Source organism: Solanum verrucosum, unplaced genomic scaffold, assembly GCF_900185275.1.
Source record: "Solanum verrucosum unplaced genomic scaffold, falcon-dt-bn FXZP01000278.1, whole genome shotgun sequence".
Lineage (NCBI taxonomy): Eukaryota > Viridiplantae > Streptophyta > Magnoliopsida > Solanales > Solanaceae > Solanum > Solanum verrucosum.
Window position 1 is genome coordinate 2,326,498 of NW_026020332.1, and position 19,577 is coordinate 2,346,074.

Sequence of the window (19,577 nt, forward strand, 5' to 3'; positions counted from 1 at the left end):
ACAAATAAGTTCTTTTATGTATATGTATACAACTATAGTACTGAAAAATAAATGTTGCCACGTTTCAAAGATTGTGTAGGAATGAACAAGGTTTTTCTTACTTTAGTAGGATTTTATTTGTATTAATTACTTGCCTAATGTTCAAACTTTGAAATTAATTGAAAAAATCGTGTATGGAAAAAAACTAAACATCTTTGTTGAATAAGTTTCAATTCTATAGAAATATATATCATGTTTTATATAAATTGTGGCTTTGAGATAATTTTTCCTTTTTCGATCTTTGGGACAGTGGTAATAGGCAGTAGCATCAGTGTCATAGTTAAATGATTTTGAGAACAAGTAAGATATCACTAAAGATTAAATCCAACTAATATAACATAAGTGTCCTATTTTTTATATTAGGTTTTTCAATAATTTATTATTTGTGGAATTTATGTCTGCATGACATAAAAAATTAACAAAAAATATTTTTAAATGGTCATATGTATATGTATGTATCAACATGTATAGTGTATCAATATTGTATAAATAGTTTATAATCTTGTATAGATGTAAAACTATGTAGTATTAGATAATTTATCTATATATATATATACACACACATTGTTGATACAATAAAATATGCATTGCAGACCAATTTTCTTAATCCCAACCAACTCAAATCTCCTCTAGATATATATAGTCTCAAAATTTAGATATGAGCTCTTCTCTATGTTTTGCTTCTACGATCCGGCAGTTCTCGCGAAGAGATCAATAAGATGATGCTCTCCTTCACTCTTTCTTTTCCCGCTTATCTAATCTTTCGATCTAACGTGGACTGAGCGGCGATGGGCGCGAGAGGAAGAAACCTAAGAGAAGGTGCTTGTCTCTTAGGTCATTGTCTTCGATGCAACACAAGAAAGCGTCCTCTTTTCATAGCCATGTATCAAATTTCGTCATTTCTCATAAAAGCTCATTAGATTCAAAAAGATGTTTTTGTCATATCCTGATTTTTTTTAACCCCCCCTCCTTCCTATATTATCTTTAGCTTAAAATCCCATCGAAATTTAAGATGTTTTAAATATGGCTGACATGACAGACTAAGGGGAATGAAGAAGGAAAGTAACGAAGAAAGAAGAAGACTAATTTTAATAATAAATAATAATTAGGTTATTTGGGTATGGAATTTGGACTTATTGAACATTTTGTCTAATTTTATTAAATAATTTTACATGCTTAAATTAAGCTTTTAAGTTATTTAATTTTCTCATCATAATTACAATGATTTAGACCTTTTGAGTTCAATGTATAACCGTAGGCTTTGGAATTTACACGGTTTCTTGGACCATAATTACAAGTCTTCAATTATACGTTCTCATTTTAGAGATATATGTACTAAATTTTTAAAAACTTTTTTAGTAAAATTTCTAACTTTTCTCTCATTTTATATGTAAAAATTATTATCATGATATTTTTCCATCCGATAGAGTCTAAAATAATTATTAGCATCTTATCCATATTTATCATCTAAAGGTCAAAATGGATTTGGTCAATGATAATTTTGGGACAATTTACATATAGGAAGTTTGACACAAAAACCCATCAATTTTCATAAATTACAATTTCTTATTAAGGTCTAGTTTGGCCTTTGAAAAATCAAGTCGGACAATTGCTTAATACGTTAATGACCAGAGTATTTATTTCATCTTTATGTTCCAATAATGCACATGAAAATGTTAAGTTTTCTACACAAATTTCTTTATTAAAAGTGACATAATATATTAATAATATCCAGAAAATAATTTGTCTAGTCGACTACACAATTATATCAAAGTAGGTTATTATAATCAAAGATTCAAATCTAGAAGATATGTAAGATTTCAACTTAGGAGAAAAATATTTTCTCGAATTAGTTTTATTGATCATTATCAATGATATGAATAGTTATACTTATTTTTTTAGTTTCCCACCCGATCCTAATGTTTGATGCCCATATTGATGCTCTGACTAAATTTGAATTGCGCAGGCTTTTTCCGGTAATCGGATAATATTCCACGTTAGGCATGAGGAAGCATGTGCATCTAATTCTAGGGGTGTACAAAATCGAACCGAAAACCGAACCAAACTGCAAATCGAGTCAAATCGAGAAAAAAACCCGACTAGTGGTTGGTTTGACTTGGTTTGGTATTGAAAAAAAAAAAACCCGACTATATTTGGGTTGGTTTGGTTTTGACTAAAAAAAACCAACCTGAGACCAAACCAACCCGACATTATATATATATATATATATAATTTTAAAATTTTATTTTATACATAAAAATATTTACTTTGATATAATTTTTAAATATTTCTTATACTTTTTCATAGTTTTTATCTTTTAATATATTATTTCAAGTTTGAAAGTTAGAATTCTGAATGGTTCAATAAAGATTATAGTTCACATATGTTGATAATTATAATAAAGCTTAAATCAAAATCAAACTAATACTAATGCAAGAAGAAAATCAATTCAACACTAAGAATGACAATAATATTGAATATTTGTTCTTTGGTTTCACATTGGTTTAGACAATTCAAATACATAATCTAATTTTAATTTCCTTTAATATTTAGTCATGTAACTAATACTTATTAAACTTATTTTAGCATGATTTAGTACTTTTAAATTATGATCATTTACATTATGACTTGTTAATTTGCAATATTTGTTTTACGCGATTTCATTATTATTATTTTTTTGTTGGATATTTTAGTGTCATTACTCATATCATATTTTGTGTTATTTTCTTAAGAAACACCTTAGATAGTTGTATTATGGTAGGACTAAAGAAATATTTGAAGTACAAGTAAATTATATGTTTGTATGAATATTTTACTGGAAAAACCCGAAAATCCGAAAAACCTGAAAAATCCCAAAAAAACTGAGGTTGAAAAACCCGAGTTTTATTGCTTTGGTTTGGTTTATAGATTTAAAAATCTGACACAAATGATTTGGTTTGATAATTGAAAAATCCGAACCAACCCGGTCATATACACCCCTATCTAATTCTATATGAATAAACATGACAATTGACTAGTCTTTGGAAATTGGAATGTGTACATATATATATATACTTTTCTTGCACGAAAAAATAAGAATTGCATGCAGATTTCAATTTTGCTTTTTAAACCTAATAAAAGAAAATTCTATCACGGATTAGGAAATGTTTTACGATTAAACTTAGGTGAAGACATAATACTCCCTCCGTAGATTTTTAGTATTTTAAAAATAAATTTTCACTTTTACTTGTCATATTTAATATATGGAAAAAAGGACAAATATATTCCCGAACTATAATGGTATGCAGATACCCTCCGTCATACTTTTGGACATTGGTATCCCTGCAGTAAAAAAACTAGAACATATATACCATTTATACTAACGGACATTCACGTGTCATAATTTTATCCACTGACACAATATTTATTAAATATCGGATTGACGGATAAAATTGTGCCACGTGTCCCTATTTAGTCTTCTGTTAGAGTGAAGGGCATATGTGCTCTAGTTTTTGGATGACAGAGACATCAATGTCCAAAAGTATGACGGAGGGTATCTGCATACCACTTAAAATAATTCGGGGATGTATTTGTCCTTTTTCCCTTAATATATAAAGATATCATAATAAACTACACATATTAAAATCATTATTTTTTAAGAGTGTGCAAATCCAAAATGGACAACCGAAGAAATATTATTCTACACCACGTGGTCTTAGGGTTTGAAACTAAACTTCTTTGATATCTCCCTAGCTAAATCTATAAATAGAAGTTGTTAGTTTCCATTTTCTCCAACATCAAAATTTGCAACAACAAACAATCATGACTACTTTCAAGAAGTTAACAATATTTGTCTTTCTCTCAATTTGCCTTTCATCATCAAGGGCCAACAACACCCATGATGACTTTCTTGAATGCCTTTCTCACAAAATTATGAACTCAAACTCAACATCACAAGTTATCTACACTCCTAATAATTCATCATATTCCACCCTTTATAATTCCTTTTCAAGTAATCTAAGGATAACTTCCGATTTCAAACCATCAATTATTTTCACTCCTAATGATGAATCTCAAATCCAGGCAGCTATATATTGCTCCAAGAAACATGGCCTACAAATTAGAATTCGAGGCGGTGGACATGACTATGAGGGACTTTCATATATTTCTGAAACCCCTTTTGTCATAATTGATCTTAGAAACCTAAGATCAATCTCCATAGATACTGAAGACAAGACTGCTTGGATTCAAGCTGGCGCGACCCTAGGGGAAGTTTACTATAGAATCGCGGAAAAAAGTCAAAAATTGGCCTTTGTTGCTGGGGTTTGCCCAACTGTTGGTGTTGGTGGACACTTTAGTGGTGGAGGCTATGGCATGATGTCACGAAAATTCGGTACTGCTGCTGATAACATCATTGATGCAAAATTAATCGATGCTAATGGACGAATTCTGGATCGAAAATCAATGGGTGAGGATCTCTTTTGGGCTATTAGAGGAGGTGGAGGGACTAGTTTTGGTCTCATTATCTCATGGAAGGTGAAATTACTTGATATTCCAGAAAAGGTGACTGTATTCAACGTGACACGAACGTTGGAACAAAATGCAACTCAACTAGTCTACAAATGGCAACATATCGCGGACAAAGTTGATGACAATCTTCTCCTCAGGCTCTTCCTGAAGAGTAGTGAATCTCCAATCAGGCGTGGACAAAGGACTATCTACGCCTTTTTCACTACAATGTTCATTGGAGGAGTAGATGAACTCCTCCACGAAATGCAAGATAGCTTCCCGGAACTAGGGTTAGTGAAAGAAGATTGCATTGAGATGAGTTGGATCGAATCTACACTCTTCTTTTCTGGTTTCCCTAGGGGCACATCACTTGATGTGCTACTTCATTTGAATAATAGTGCAACTAATCAAGAATATTATTTCAAAGGGAAATCAGACTATGTCCAACGACCAATTTCTGTTAATGGTCTTGAAGGTATATGGAAACTATTCAACCAAGTAGGCGAAAACTCAGCTGAATTACAATTTAGTCCTTATGGAGGAAAGTTGAGTGACATCTCAGAATCTGAAACCCCTTTCCCTCATAGAGATGAAAACATATTTATGATCCACTATGCGGTGTTTTGGGGGGGAATGGAAAATTCTCAAAGTAACATAGCTTGGATTCGAAAACTTTACGGTTACATGGCTAGGTATGTGTCAAAATCTCCTAGATGTGCTTATTTCAACTATAGAGATCTTGATTTGGGAGTGAACAACAAAGGAAACACAAGCTATGAACAAGCAAGAGTTTGGGGAGTGAAATATTTCAAGAACAACTTTGATAGATTGGTGAAAATCAAGACTAAAATTGATCCAACAAATTTCTTTAGGAATGAACAAAGTATTCCTCCTCTATTATCTTAAGCTTAGTAGTAATTAACTTATGCACTCTACAAATAAGTTCTTTCATGTATATGTATACAACTATAGTACTGAAAAATAAATGTTGCCACGTTTCAAAGACTCTGTAGGAATGAACAAGGTTTTTTCTTTACTTTAGTAGGATTTTATTTGTATTAATTACTTGCCTAATGTTCAAAACTTTGAAATTAATTGAAAAAATCGTGTATGGAAAAAAACTAAACATCTTTGTTGAATAAGTTTCAATTAGATAGAAATAGATTTCATGTTATATATAAATTGTCGCTTGAGATAAATTTTCCTTTTTCGATCTTTGGGACAGTGGTGATTTAGCACCAGTATCATAGTTAAAATAACATTATGATTTTGAGAACAAATAAGATCAAATTAATATCACTCAAAATTAACTCCAATTAATTAATTAATATACTATAAGTGTTGTATTTTTTATATTAGGTTTTTCAATATTTTATTATTTGTGGAGTTTATGTCTAGATGACATAAAAAATTAAGAAAAAAACATTTTTAAATGGCCATATGTATATGTATGTATCAACATGTATATATAGTGTATCACTATTGTATAAATAGGGTATAATCTTGTACAGATGAATGTAAACCTATGTAGTATTAGTGAATATATATATATATATATATATATATATATATATATATATATATATATATTCACACACATTGCCGATACAATAAAATATGCATCGCAGACCAATTTTCTTAATCTCAACCAACTCAAATCTCCTCTAGATATAGTCTCAAAATTTAGATATGAGCTCTTCTCTATGTTTTGCTTAGGGGTGTACATGACCGGGTTGGTTCGGGTTTTTCAAATATCAAACCAAACCATTTGTGTAAAAATTTTAAATTTATAAACCAAATCAAACTAATAAAATTTGGATTTTTTCGGGTTATTCAACCTCGGGTTGGTTCGAATTTTTTAAATACCAAACCAAACCATTGTGTTGAATTTTTAAATTTATAAATCAAACCAAACTAATAAACCTCGAATTTTTTCGGTAAAGTTTGCATACAAACATATAATTAACTTGTGCTCCAAATATTTCTTTAGTCCAGCCAAAATACAATTATCTAAGGTGTTTCTTAAGAAAATAACACAAAATATGAGATGAGTACTGATGACACTAAAATATTCAATAAAAAATAATAATGAAATCATCATATAAAATAAATATTGCAAAGTCATAATGAAAATGATCATAATTTAAAAGTACTAAATCATGCTAAAATAAGTTTAATAAGTATTAGTTACATTACTAAATATTTAAGGAAAATTAAAATTAGATTATGTATTTTAATCGTCTAAACCAATGTAAAACTAATGAACAAATATTCAATATTATTGTCATTCTTTGTGTTGAATTGATTTTCATTTTGCATTAGTATTAATTTGATTTTGATTTAAGTTTTATTATAATTATCAACATCTATGAACTGTAATCTTTATTGGACCATTCCGAATTCTAAATTTTACACTTGAAATAATATATTAAAAGATAAAAACTATGAAATAGAATAAGAAATATTTTAAAATTATATCAAAGTAAATATTTTTATTTGTAAAATAAAATTTTAAAATTACATATATCATGTCGGGTTGGTTTGGTCTCGGGTTGGTTTTTTTTAGTTAAAATCAAATCAACCCAAATATAGTCGGGTTTTTTTTTTTTCCAATTCCAAACCAAGTCAAACCAAACCACTAGTCGGTTTTTTTTCCGGTTTGACTCGGTTTGCGGTTTGGTTCGATTTTCGATTCGGTTTTGTACACCCACTTTTGCTTCTACGATCCGGGAGTTCTCGCGAAGAGATCAATAAGATGTTGCTCTCCTTCACTCTTTCTTTTTCCGCTTTGCTAATCTTTCCCTCTAACGCGGATTGGGCGGCGATGGGTGCGATAGGAAGAAACCTAAGAGAAGGTGCTTGTCTCTAATTAGGTCATTTTCTTCTATGCAATACAAGAAAGTGCCCTCTTTTTGTATCCATGCATTAAATTTCGTCATTTTTCATAAAAACCCATTTGATGCAAAAATATGCTTTTGTCATACCCTGACTTTTTACCCCCCCCCCCCCCCTCCTTCCTATGTTGTCTTTCGGTTAAAATCCCTTTTGATAAATTATTTATCTGAAATGACACATATTTATGACACATCAAATTTTAAAATCGAAGTTTTAAATATGGCTGACATGACAGGAAAGGTTGTGCTGACAATCAAGAACTCTTCTAGCAAGAAGAAGAAGGCGTTTTACCGACACAAGATCAAGAAATCAGCAATTTGAGATGATCAAGTTTCTATGTTGAGTGAAGATGTTTTTAAACGTATATATAATGTAGTAACCTTTTTGTGGTTCATATACTTTTATTATTTTTGATCCTACATTCATAATGTATATGTTGATTCATTCTTTTTTTTTTTCTCCCTATAAGGAAGAACATGATCTCTCTATTTTTTTTACCATCTTATCATTTGATCCTTCTTAATTCTAGGTGTATTTATGCACACCATGGTGATCCATCATCATTCCTCCATCATCACACCTCAATTATTTTTATTGGGTACAACAAATGAGATAAAATCACCAAGTATTTATAACTAAAACATGAGACTTCATGATTCATCATACATTATTGATCACCAGGCCACTCTTGGGTATCCATCATTTGCTCACCCCAATTCGAGCAATTCTCTCATGGATCACCATTTTTCTGCTTCCAACAAAAGTTCATCAAGCCTTTGAATCGATCAAAGAACTCTATAAGACATAGCAGGGGCGGCTCAAACCCGATGATGGCCTATGGCCAAACTCAAACTAGAGGCCTTAAAAAAATTATAAATATTTTTATTTTAAATCTATTTTTCTATTTTTTTTAGATGCAAAGTTGTTAATAATTTTTGTGTAGTCAATCTCTTCTAATAATTCTTTTTCAATCGATAATATAGCCAAACCACTTAATCTTTCTTGAGACATTGTCGATCTTAAATAAGATTTTATTATTTTTAATTTTTAAAAACTTCTTTCAGTTGATGCGACTGTTACGGGAATTGTTAACATTATTCGATAAGAAATGTAAGCATTTGGAAAAGAATCAAGTCTTTTTATTTGATTGAGTATCTCAATTAGAGTATTGTCTTCTACTTTTATGATTTCCCTTAACACTTTTAATTCAGAAAATAAGTCTAAACCGTCAATATCGGAGTGAGTATTATGTTTTAAGGAACATTCAAGATTAAGACAATATTTTTTAAAAATTCTCATCATGAAATGATCTCAATTTCTTCCCACTAAATAGAAAACCAAAAATATTTTCATATACTTCAAATTGTTCAAATCTATTTTGAAGTGAAAAGATGGCTTGGTCTACTATGTATAAGAAGTAATCAACTCTAAATGATTCAGGCTGCTGCAATATATTTTTCTCCAACTTTAAAATATAAATTATCAATAGAACAAGTAAATTCTTAAGCTTTGAATAAGAGAGATGTAAGATTAGAATTTAGAGAAGAGAAGTGAGAATAAATAGAAGAGAGGAAGGGAGGAGGATAGAATATATAAAAATAAAATTAGAAAAAAAATAACTTGTACATTAAGAAAAAAGTACAAAACTTTTTATTGAAAAGTTAAAAAGTCATAGTCATAACTCATATATATCACTTCAGCCGTTTGCATTTTTTTCCCAACCGTTTGCATTTTTTTTCCAGCCGTTTGCATTTATTATTGTCTTCATTCTAATTTTTTTAAAAAATTTAATCTTACCTAATTAACTAAAAAATGGGGCCCCCTAAAATTGGGGGCCTAAGGCCAAGGACTCTTCCTTAAGCCTAACTAGCCGCCCCTGAGACATAGAACAAAAATTAAGATTGGCTCAAAATACGTGATCAAATGAAAGTAATATTTTTCAACTTTTTCTCAAACCTCTCGTAGAGGTGAAATGTGATATTTACCTAATCAATACACTTATTTTTATTACATTTTGACATATTCCCCGTCAAGAATGGGCAAGCATTCACATATTACAAGTCACAATCTATTCAAGGAGTTTACTATAATCATTTAAACGTGCTCTATTTAAGTTTTCATTAGAAGCTCATTGTCATACCTTGATATTTGAAATATATACATGACCCACCTCAACAATCAACATCATTTTGAAATGTCAAGTGCACCACTTATCTTCCTTTTTTCTTTTATGGAGAATTTATAAATTTGTCAAATGATTAGGTTGCACGACACAATTACCGCGTGTCCAATGACCTCTCATATTACTTTGATGACAAAAAATATTTTCAAGTTTTGAAAGATCATTTTATGAACCCATAATATTCTTCCTTTTAATTATCACAATGATGATCATAAACATTTTACCGTGAACCCATATTCATACAGTCAACTACGTATCATCTTTTAGACATGTTCTACACTGCTATCATTTTCACATATGGGAATTAAACAAATCAATTGAAAGGATTTCATCACTTTTAATCAAAAGTCCATTCTTTTATCGTAGTCATCATTACATCATCAATAGATCAGAATGCATTGGGACATGAATGCAGCATCTTATTAATACTAAGGCATACTGTTCGTTGAGATCCAACCCAACATCTTTTCATCATGATATACCATTAAGGGTGTGTTTGGTATGAAGGAAAATATTTTCCTAGAAAATGTTTTCTTAGAAAATTTTTTCTTGGAAAACAAGTATATTTCTAACTTATTTTCTCATGTTTGGTTGGTGAGTAAAAAATATTTTCTGAAAAATACTTTTTAATCTTTGGTTGATGAATGGAAAATATTTTTCAAAAGCAATTTTTTTTGGGGTAAGGGGTAGGGGATAGGGGGAGGGGTGGTAGGGGTTGGCAGTGGTGTAGCAAGAAATTTTATGAAGGGTATCCAAACTTTGAATAGTAAGTTTTTTTTTTAATTAAAAAATGATGACTTAAATTACCAAAATAAATAATCAAGCTAAATAATATTTAATTAAATATAAGAATATTTTTATATCACATTGAAAGCATAATTTAAATATATTATTACAATTGTACTCGACGAGATTTCATATCCTAAAACATTTTTATAATAGACTGATTAGAAATAGTACGAAATACTTTCTTTTCTACATAAGACACTATACAACCGTCTAAAAGCTCATCATACATTCGATTTCGTAAGTCATGTTTGATATACTTCATTGCTGAGAAAGTTCTTTCAACGGTTGCAGTAGAAACTGGCAAAAGCAAAGAAAATTTCACCAAGCGAAATATAAGTGGATAAGTTAAATTTTTCTTTGTCTCTACCAATTTTCTTGAAAAGTTCACTAAGCGAAATATAAGTGGAAATAATTCAATTTTAATTGAAAAAAAAATCCTTATTGAAGGAGAGATTCGAAATGGATCCCTCAAGACGGCTACCTTCTTACTGACAGCACAGCTAAGTGCTGGCACTCAATTAGTAGCACTGGCACGTCACTCGGCTCACTTTGGTTGCAAAGACTTTCTCCTTAGGGCGCATGTCTCAGCAACACAAAATGAGGGTTTCGCTCGTTATAGGACTTGACCATACATCTCACGACACGAGCTGGAAAAATGAAAACGCTCATGCAGAGAATTGAACTGGGGTAGCAAGTGGGATTGTGACAGCTTTAGCCAACTCTACTATAGGTTACTTTGTTATTTTAGGGTGTCCAAAACACAATATATACCAATATAAGTCAAAACTTTACGTGTATATATAGTATAATTTTTCGACGAAGAGTGTCCAATTAGGAAAAAATTTCACGCTCTCTACCAATAAAACCCTACCGCCGTCGGTGATCATGGCCGCCACGACCCCAGGCCAACCTCCTCCTGAGGTCGGTCTAATAACGTCTGTGTCTGTGCCTGGAGGTACTTATGCTGAGAAGTTGAAGCCAAAATCATGCCCTTATCAATCTATTCCTCTGAAGCCAATCACCTATCTGCATGGAGAACCATAAGTAATATGGGAGCACGAGGAGGTAAATCAGATGATAGTCAATGAAAACCTCGAATATGCAGTAATTGGTAAGTTTTCATATGGCTGGCCAGATTTACAAGAATTGAGAAAACTTATTCCCAAACAATGTGATTTGAAGGGAGAATGCAACATTGGGTTATCGAGTAATCGACATATACTGATCAGGGAGACGTTATTAGAAGATTATGTTAATTTGTTATCGAAGCCTATCTTTTACATTACCTAAAACAATTGGTCCTGTCCTATGAGAACATTAAAGTGGGATTCTATATTTAATCCAGAAGAACAGACATCGACAGCGATAGCTTGGATTTCCTTCCCTGCGCTGCCACCAATTTTTTTTGGTAAAGAAGCAGTGTTTACTTTAAGCAGTGGGGAAACCCTTACAAGTTGATATGGCCACAAAGAATCAGACTAGGCCTAGTTGCACCAGAGTTAAGGTAGAAGTGGATTTGCTAAGGGAGTTCCCTAAACGAATTAAAATTGGAATGAGGATGCAGAATATGGAAGTAGTGGAGAAGTGGATCAAAATCAAATATGTTTATGTTCCAAAGTACTGTCAGACGTGTATGATTCAGGTGAATAATGAAGAATAACGTTATGTTGTGCATCCAGAATTACATCCATATAAGAAGAAAGTAAGTCAGGAGGAGGGTAAGAAGAAGGCAGAAAATCAGAGCAAAAAGGATATCAATGTGAAAGACACACAGGTGAGAGGTGAAGATATGCGTAGAGGGGATGGGTTTGTAGAACAAGGCGTAAAAATTGGGGTGGAGGAAAAAACAAGGAGCCCCAAAAAGTATGGAATATAGTGGGTATTGTAACAGACAACAAATTTAATTTGTTGAACACTGGAAATCAAGAACAAAGTCATAATTAGGAGAAGGAGCAACAAAGGGAGGAGGAGATAAGTAAAGAGTGTGGACAGACAAAGGATATGCCTGTTGAAATACAAGGAAGCACACCAACAAAGCAGTTGCACAACGACATTGAAGGTACAGTTGTGGTAGAAAGGTCATCTAGCAGTGAACGTACTATTAGTGAAGTCAGGAGTAGGATACAACATTCTGATCCTAAGAAGTTACAAAACATCATAGAGAATGCTGGTTTGGTGACAAAAAGTAAGGATGTAGGAGGTAGAATCTCGGAAGGGAGAGAATGTGAAATCAGTTCACCACACATGTTTATATAAGAGAATGGAGAAGCGATGGTCAACCGTTATGAAGAGGGAAAGATCCTTAAAGGCCCAGATTTAATTGAAGATGAGGAAGAAGTAATACAACATAAAAAAAAAACAGAAGAGGATGAGGACATGGATTACAACATTCAGCAGATCAGTAAGGCTGGTGATTTGTCGCCAAGGCATACAAACAGTCTGAAATATGGGGCAAGGAAAGGCAGACCGGTAATCCCCATTACAAGTCAAAACAAGGAGCAGCAGGGATAGGGGTTCTAGTATTGATCAATGATTGAAAACTGATTTTCTGGACTATCAGGTCCATCAATACTCAAAAATCTTTTGAGAGGTTATTGGATTTGAACAATAGACATCATTATTCATTTATAGCTCTTATGGAACCATTTCAAACCCATCAGAGTTAGAACAATATAAAAGGAGGCTTGGCTTTGATAAGGCAGAAGTAAATCAGAATGGTAAAATATGGTGTTTTTGGAAAGATGATTGGGTAGGAAACATAGTATTGGACACGGTGCAACAGGTTACCTTTCAGTTAAAAAAGAATGATAAAGAATTCATGATTTCAGCAGTGTATGCTAGGTGTAATGCAGTGGAAAGACTGGAATTATGGGAAGAGCTGGATAGCATAGAGGAGCATGTACAGTGCCCTTGGATCATCGGAAGAGATTTTAACGTTATACTAGATGAGAAGGAAAAACTGTGAGGGTTGGATTTCACTATAAATGAAGCCATTGACTTTGCATCTTTTATTAGTAGGAATGCTTTATCAGAAGTGCATTTTTCAGGAATTAAATATACTTGGTGGAACGGTCGAATTGAGGAAGCTTGCATATTTAAAAGATTGGATAGGATCTTGGTGAATCAAGAGTTCTTGGATGTGTTTCCTGCGTCTGAGGTCCACCATCTTATCAGGCAGGGATCAAATCATACACCACTTCATCTGAGTTGCAACTCAGCTGACGTACCTATAATCAAGCCTTTCAGATTCATGAATTTTTGGAGCAGACATCAATAGTTCAAGAAAATAGTGGAGGATAGCTGGAAAATTGATTTTGTTGGAAACCCATTTTTTGAATTTCATTCTAAATTGAAGAATGTTAAAAAGGCATTGTCTGCATGGAGTAAGGAAGTTTTTGGCAATGTTTTTCAACAAATTGCCACGTTGGAGGACATCATTAAGGTAAGGGAGGCACAGTTGCAAATACACCCGTCTGCGGATAACAGGGCTGCATTGAGTAAAGTCAAAGTTGGCTTAAAGAATTATCTGAGACTGGAGGAGGAGTTCTGGCGTCAAAAAGCGGGGATGAAATGGTTCAAAGAGGGTGGCATGAATACTAAAATTTTCCATTCGTATGTTAAAGGGAGAAGGAAAAATCTTCATATTGATGAAATAATCACAGAGCAAGGAGTGGGGTTGAAATCCAATAGTGAAATTGGAAATGCAACAGTGGAGTACTTTAGGGACCAATTTTGTCACGACCCGAGCCTACACCCTGGACGTGGCCGGCACTCGAAGACCATTGCTGGTCCCCAAGCGAACCCTCATCCTGGCTGACTACAAGCGGAAAACTGATTCAAGCATACAAAGCTTAAAAACTGAAATAAAAGTTCATAAAACTTAAATACAAACTTTAAGTCCAAAGAAAACTCTGTATAATAAAATATATACAACTCGCCATAAAAAGGCAACTTTAGTCTTTAAAACATTTAATAAAATAAATGATACAGACTTCTCAACTGTACTGACTATCTATGAAGCCTCTAACTGATAAAGATGGAAGTCGGGACAAGACCCACGACATCTTAACAACTGATATAACTGAAAGGTAAATGAAATCCTCCGAAAGCAAGGAGGCTCACCATAGCTAACTCGAACTCTCGAATGTATCAACGAAGCTCCTGTTGATGATCTTGAATACATGTGTCTGCATCATGAAAAGATGCAGGCCAAATGGCTCAGTACGTGGAATGTACGAGCATGTAAGAGGAATTCTAAAACATAAACATAACCTTGAAACTTGATAGAAATGAAACATACTTACCTCATCTCAAACTTACTCAACTCAAGGAATACTCAAGGGTACTCAAAACTACTCAAACTTACTCAACTCAGAAGTACTCAAGGATAAGATACTCAACTCCGAGATTAGATACTCAACTCAAGGATATGATATTCGACTCAAAGATATGATATTCGAATCTGGATACTCAACTTTGAATACTCAACTAAATATGACTGAACTCATTTCAATATAAAACAATTTAAAACAAGTGCAATATAAAGAAACAAACTGTTTAAAAACATGCTGTCAAATCTGTGTGTACGCAAGGATACAACATAACTCTGAAATGTATATAAAAATACAATAAACTGATGTATATAAAAATACAATAACTTCTGTGGGAGTTTCTCTAACCGACAACCATCACATAAGAGCTATAGTGATGATACATCGATCTACCTCACGCTGCCAGCGCATCCTATACCCGGCCAAAGGTATAGGACCTGAACTACTAATGGATCCACTAGTCTATGTGAAAAAGGTTCATCTAAAAAGTATGACCCTTTTCTAGCCATGATGGCTACATGGTTTATGGGGGTTGTGAGTTGTCTGAACTCTCCCCCATATCGGTGCTCAATACTACTCCCAAAAATATACTAGCTCTTATGTTTTTAAAAACATACTTCTTTCTACTGATTTGAGATAATTGCTCAAAAACTTAGATCAAAGGCTATCTTGGAAATCTCAGTTTCCCTACTTGTTTCATTTAGAAAGTTATTACTCTTTTCTGAAAACTAGCCCGAAGGCCCTTTGGAAATCTCAGTTTCCGTTCTTATTTAAATGTGAAAACATTTATAAACTCTTTGGGAATACTTAGTCCCCATATACTTTTGAAGAAAAGGACTTCAAACTTTACTCTTTACTCTTTACTGAACTCAAAACTTAAGTCTTAAAACAAAGTTAAAACGTTTGTAAAAGACTTCTTAAAATATGGTTCATACCGAATTATGGACATGAACTACTCAATGCAAGGTTTTCAATAACCATAGATAAAACTCAAATACTTGGAACTCAAGAACTTCAATGATACTACTAATTTCAAGAATGCTCAACTCAGAGGGTTCGTGCGAAATTATGAGCATGAACGACTCAACTCAAGGACTCAAAGATACTTCTCTTTTCAAGACTTCTCGACTTATAGGATTCATGAGGAATTATGGGCATGGACAATTCAACTCAAAGACTTTATGGGTAACATGTAATAGTCCCATGCTTAGAAATATAATCTCAAAGGGGATTAGGAACTCAATACTCAAGACTTAGAACTTGAAGATACTACTCCTCTCAAAGATACTCAACTTCTGGAGTTCATGCGGAATTTATGGGCATGAACGACTTGACTCGTAGGTCTACATAACATTATAAAACTCATGTATGTGACTCTTCTCATTCTCTGACTTACTTCCTCAAAACTTAGTTCAAATCGATAGTTGATCTCAAAGGATTCACAATTGAACTCATAGGCTTCCTTGAACTCTACTCTTAACTCTCTCTTGAATTTAAATTATGAATTCAAGAGTTATGATTCATGATATGAAGGATCTCAATAACAATATAGCTATTCGATAATTAGGAATAGAACTTTTAAAAGAAACATGAATTCAAGAACTCAAAATTAACTTATCTCAAGAATACTCAAATCTAGGGAAAGTATCCTAGATTACTCTTTTACTGATCTGAAAGTAGAAGTAGGGAGTGAGGACGAACTAGTCTAACACTATGATAGCCTTACATACCTAGAAGAACAAGAATCTTGAAGAATCTTGAAGAAGAACTTAATTAGAAGCCTTGAAACCCTAGCTTGAAGGTAAACAATCAAGAAAACCTTTTTTTGAGATTCTTTTCTTGAAATCTCTATGGCCAAGAATTATGATTTTCATGAGTGAAGATGAAAATCTGATTGTTTTGAGCTTTTTATTAGTCAAGAAATTCGTTGATGGTTTTCTTGGAGGTAAAAAGACAAAAACCGATTATTTTCAATATTTTCCCGTCGGCTAATTCGTAACAGCACTGTATAGGCTACTAAAATAGTCATAACTTTTTACTCAGATATTGGATTGACGTGAAATTGGTGGGGTTGGAAAGTAGATTCAATTACCTTTAATTGGATAGGTTATGGCTCACGTAACTCTTAATATTCTAAGAGATATGATCGTTTAAAGTTGACCTAAGCAGAATTTTACTTCAAAACTTAATAAACTTCAAGAACACTTATCAAGAACTTAAATCCATGAATTTCAAGAACGAAATTACGCTGAATAAATCATGATTGGCGTGTGGGTGAAAGAACCCAACACTATGGAAGCTTACATACCTCTTAGGGATTAAACCCATGGCGAAAATCCACAACAAGATGCAAGAATCTCGACGAACGCTTTCATCCTTTCTCTTTTCTCCTCTTTTCTCTTCTTCTTGAACTCTCAACTAAAACCCTAGGTGTATTTTAGAATTATAAAACTGAACCTAATCAGATTAGACCCCTAAAATATTACTAAAAACGAATTAAATCTGATTGGGTAAAGAAAAGACCAAAATACCCCTTTCTATTTTCGGCTAACCTTCCTTAACTAGTCAGCCTATCTTCAAAAGGACATATCTCACTCATCCGACCTCGAAACTTAGCAAACTCAGCGGCGTTGGAAAGATAATTCAAAGATCTTCGCTACGGTATCTTGTAGTACACCTAACTCATCCTGAGCTAGGATTTATGGTTGTTTGAAGTCGACCCAAAACTCATACTTAAGCATAACTTGCAAAATTTCAGATTTTGCTATTTCCAATTTAGTTCTTTTTCGAACTCAAGGTGCTACATCTAGTGAACTTAACACTTAAGAAATTTTAATTCCTCGGTAAAATCCTACTCACAACGAAGGATGGTTCAAGTCTTAATTCGAAAAATTTTCTGGGGTGTTACAAATTTGCCGAGGAAAATAGAGCAAAGGATTACTCAATGATTGATCATATTCCTAAATGTATAACATCAGAGGAGAATGAACAGATGACAAAGCTTCCAGAGTTGGAGGAAGTTAAAAGAGTGGTTTTTGATTTAAATGGGAACAACGCTTTGGTTCAGATGTCTTTAAAGGTCATTTTTTTCAATGTTGCTGGGAGATAATAGGGGATGATATTACAAAGGTGGTGAAAGGTTTCTTCTGTGGACAAGAATTACCTAAGTTCATAACTCATACGAATTTAGTGTTGTTGCCCAAAAAAGAAAATGTTAAGTGTTTTGCAGACCTTAGACCCATAAGTCTCAGTTTTTTCATAAATAATATTATCTCCAGGATGGTGCATGAGAGGATAATTCTGGTTTTTACCAAATATTATTTCTCAAAATCAAGCAGGTTTTGTTAAAGGAAGGAGCATTACAGAGAATATATTATTGGCACAGGAGATAATAACAGGAGGAGCAAAGATGTTAATGTGGTAGTAAAACTAGATATGGCTAAGGCATATGATAGAGTTTCCTGGATTTTTCTTACAAAAGTGTTAAGAAAATTTGGTTTTGCAGAGATGATTATAGATATGGTATAGAGGATAATGTCTAACAATTGATACTCAGTGTTAGTAAATGGAATTACCTATGGTTTTTTTGATTCTACAAGAGGGTTGAAACATAGTGATCCTTTATCACCTACCTTGTTTATTATTGCAATAGAGGTGTTATCTAGAGGGTTAAACAGCTTGCATAGGGATGAGAATATGAAGGGCTATGGACTTCCCAAGTGGAGTCCGGAGATAAACCACTTATCATATGCGGATGACACAATTCTATCAAGATGATAAGGGTTATTAGGGATTATGAGCTGGTGTCAGGGCAAAAGGTTAATAAAACTAAGAGTTTTTTCTACCTTCATGATCATACAACTCTTATAGTAGCTATCCGGATGCGAAGGTTGACTGGAATACGTTAGGGAAATTTTCCTTTTACCTATATGGAATGTCCAGTATTCTATGGAAAGAGGAAATCGAGCTATTATGTGGAGATGGTTCAGAAAATTGCCAAAAGAATCTTAACATGGCACAATAAATTTTTGACCTTTGGTGGGAAAATGGATACTTATCAATAATGTGTTTCAATCTATGCCGGTGTAAATGCTTTTAGCCTTGAACCCTCCCAAAAAGGTGTTGGATTAAATTCACCAGATTTTTGCTAAGTTTTTTTGGGGAAACTTGGGAGGAATTAAAGGAAAACATTGGGTGGTATGGGGTGAGTTATGTTTTCCAAAGGCAGAGGGAGGACTTGGCTTTCGATCTTTACATGATGTGAACAAAGCTCTATTTGCAAAACTTTTGTGGAATTTTAGAGTTTCCACCACATCATTATGGTCAAAGTACATATGGAACAAGTATTGTAAGAAATTACATCCTGTGGTTGCCACAAGTTTGGGTGGATCACAAGTATGGAGGAAAATGATCTCCATTAGAGAGGAAGTGGAACATGATATTTGGTGGAAAATAAAAGCTGGTAATTCCAGCTTTTGGTTTAACAACTGGACTAGGCAAGGAGATTTATACTACACAGAAGGAGATCGTGCACAAGAGGAGGAACTTGAGGTGAAATATTTCATCACAAATGATGGGTGGGATGATACAAAATTAAGAGATTTACTATCAGAGGAGATGGTGGAGCACATAATTCTAAATATCAAACCTAAAGCTTCGAAGGAAGGTATTGATAAAGCTTGGTGGTGTGGTAATTCAACTGGCCTCTTTACTGTAAAATCAACGTATCATAGAATAAGGTGCAGAAAGGAAGAAGAGGAATGGAGAAGGTATATGTGGATTAAAGGAATGCCTTTTAAGATTAGTTTTTTCCTTTGGAGGGTATGGAGGAGGAAAATTGTCACGGATGATAA

At 33.1% G+C, this 19,577-nt stretch overlaps 1 pseudogene; it reads left to right on the top strand.

The window, feature by feature from the left end:
• The first annotated feature begins 3,924 nt into the window (after positions 1 to 3,924).
• Positions 3,925 to 19,577, top strand: part of LOC125836763 (berberine bridge enzyme-like 13) — a 79,242-nt pseudogene continuing 63,589 nt past the window's right edge.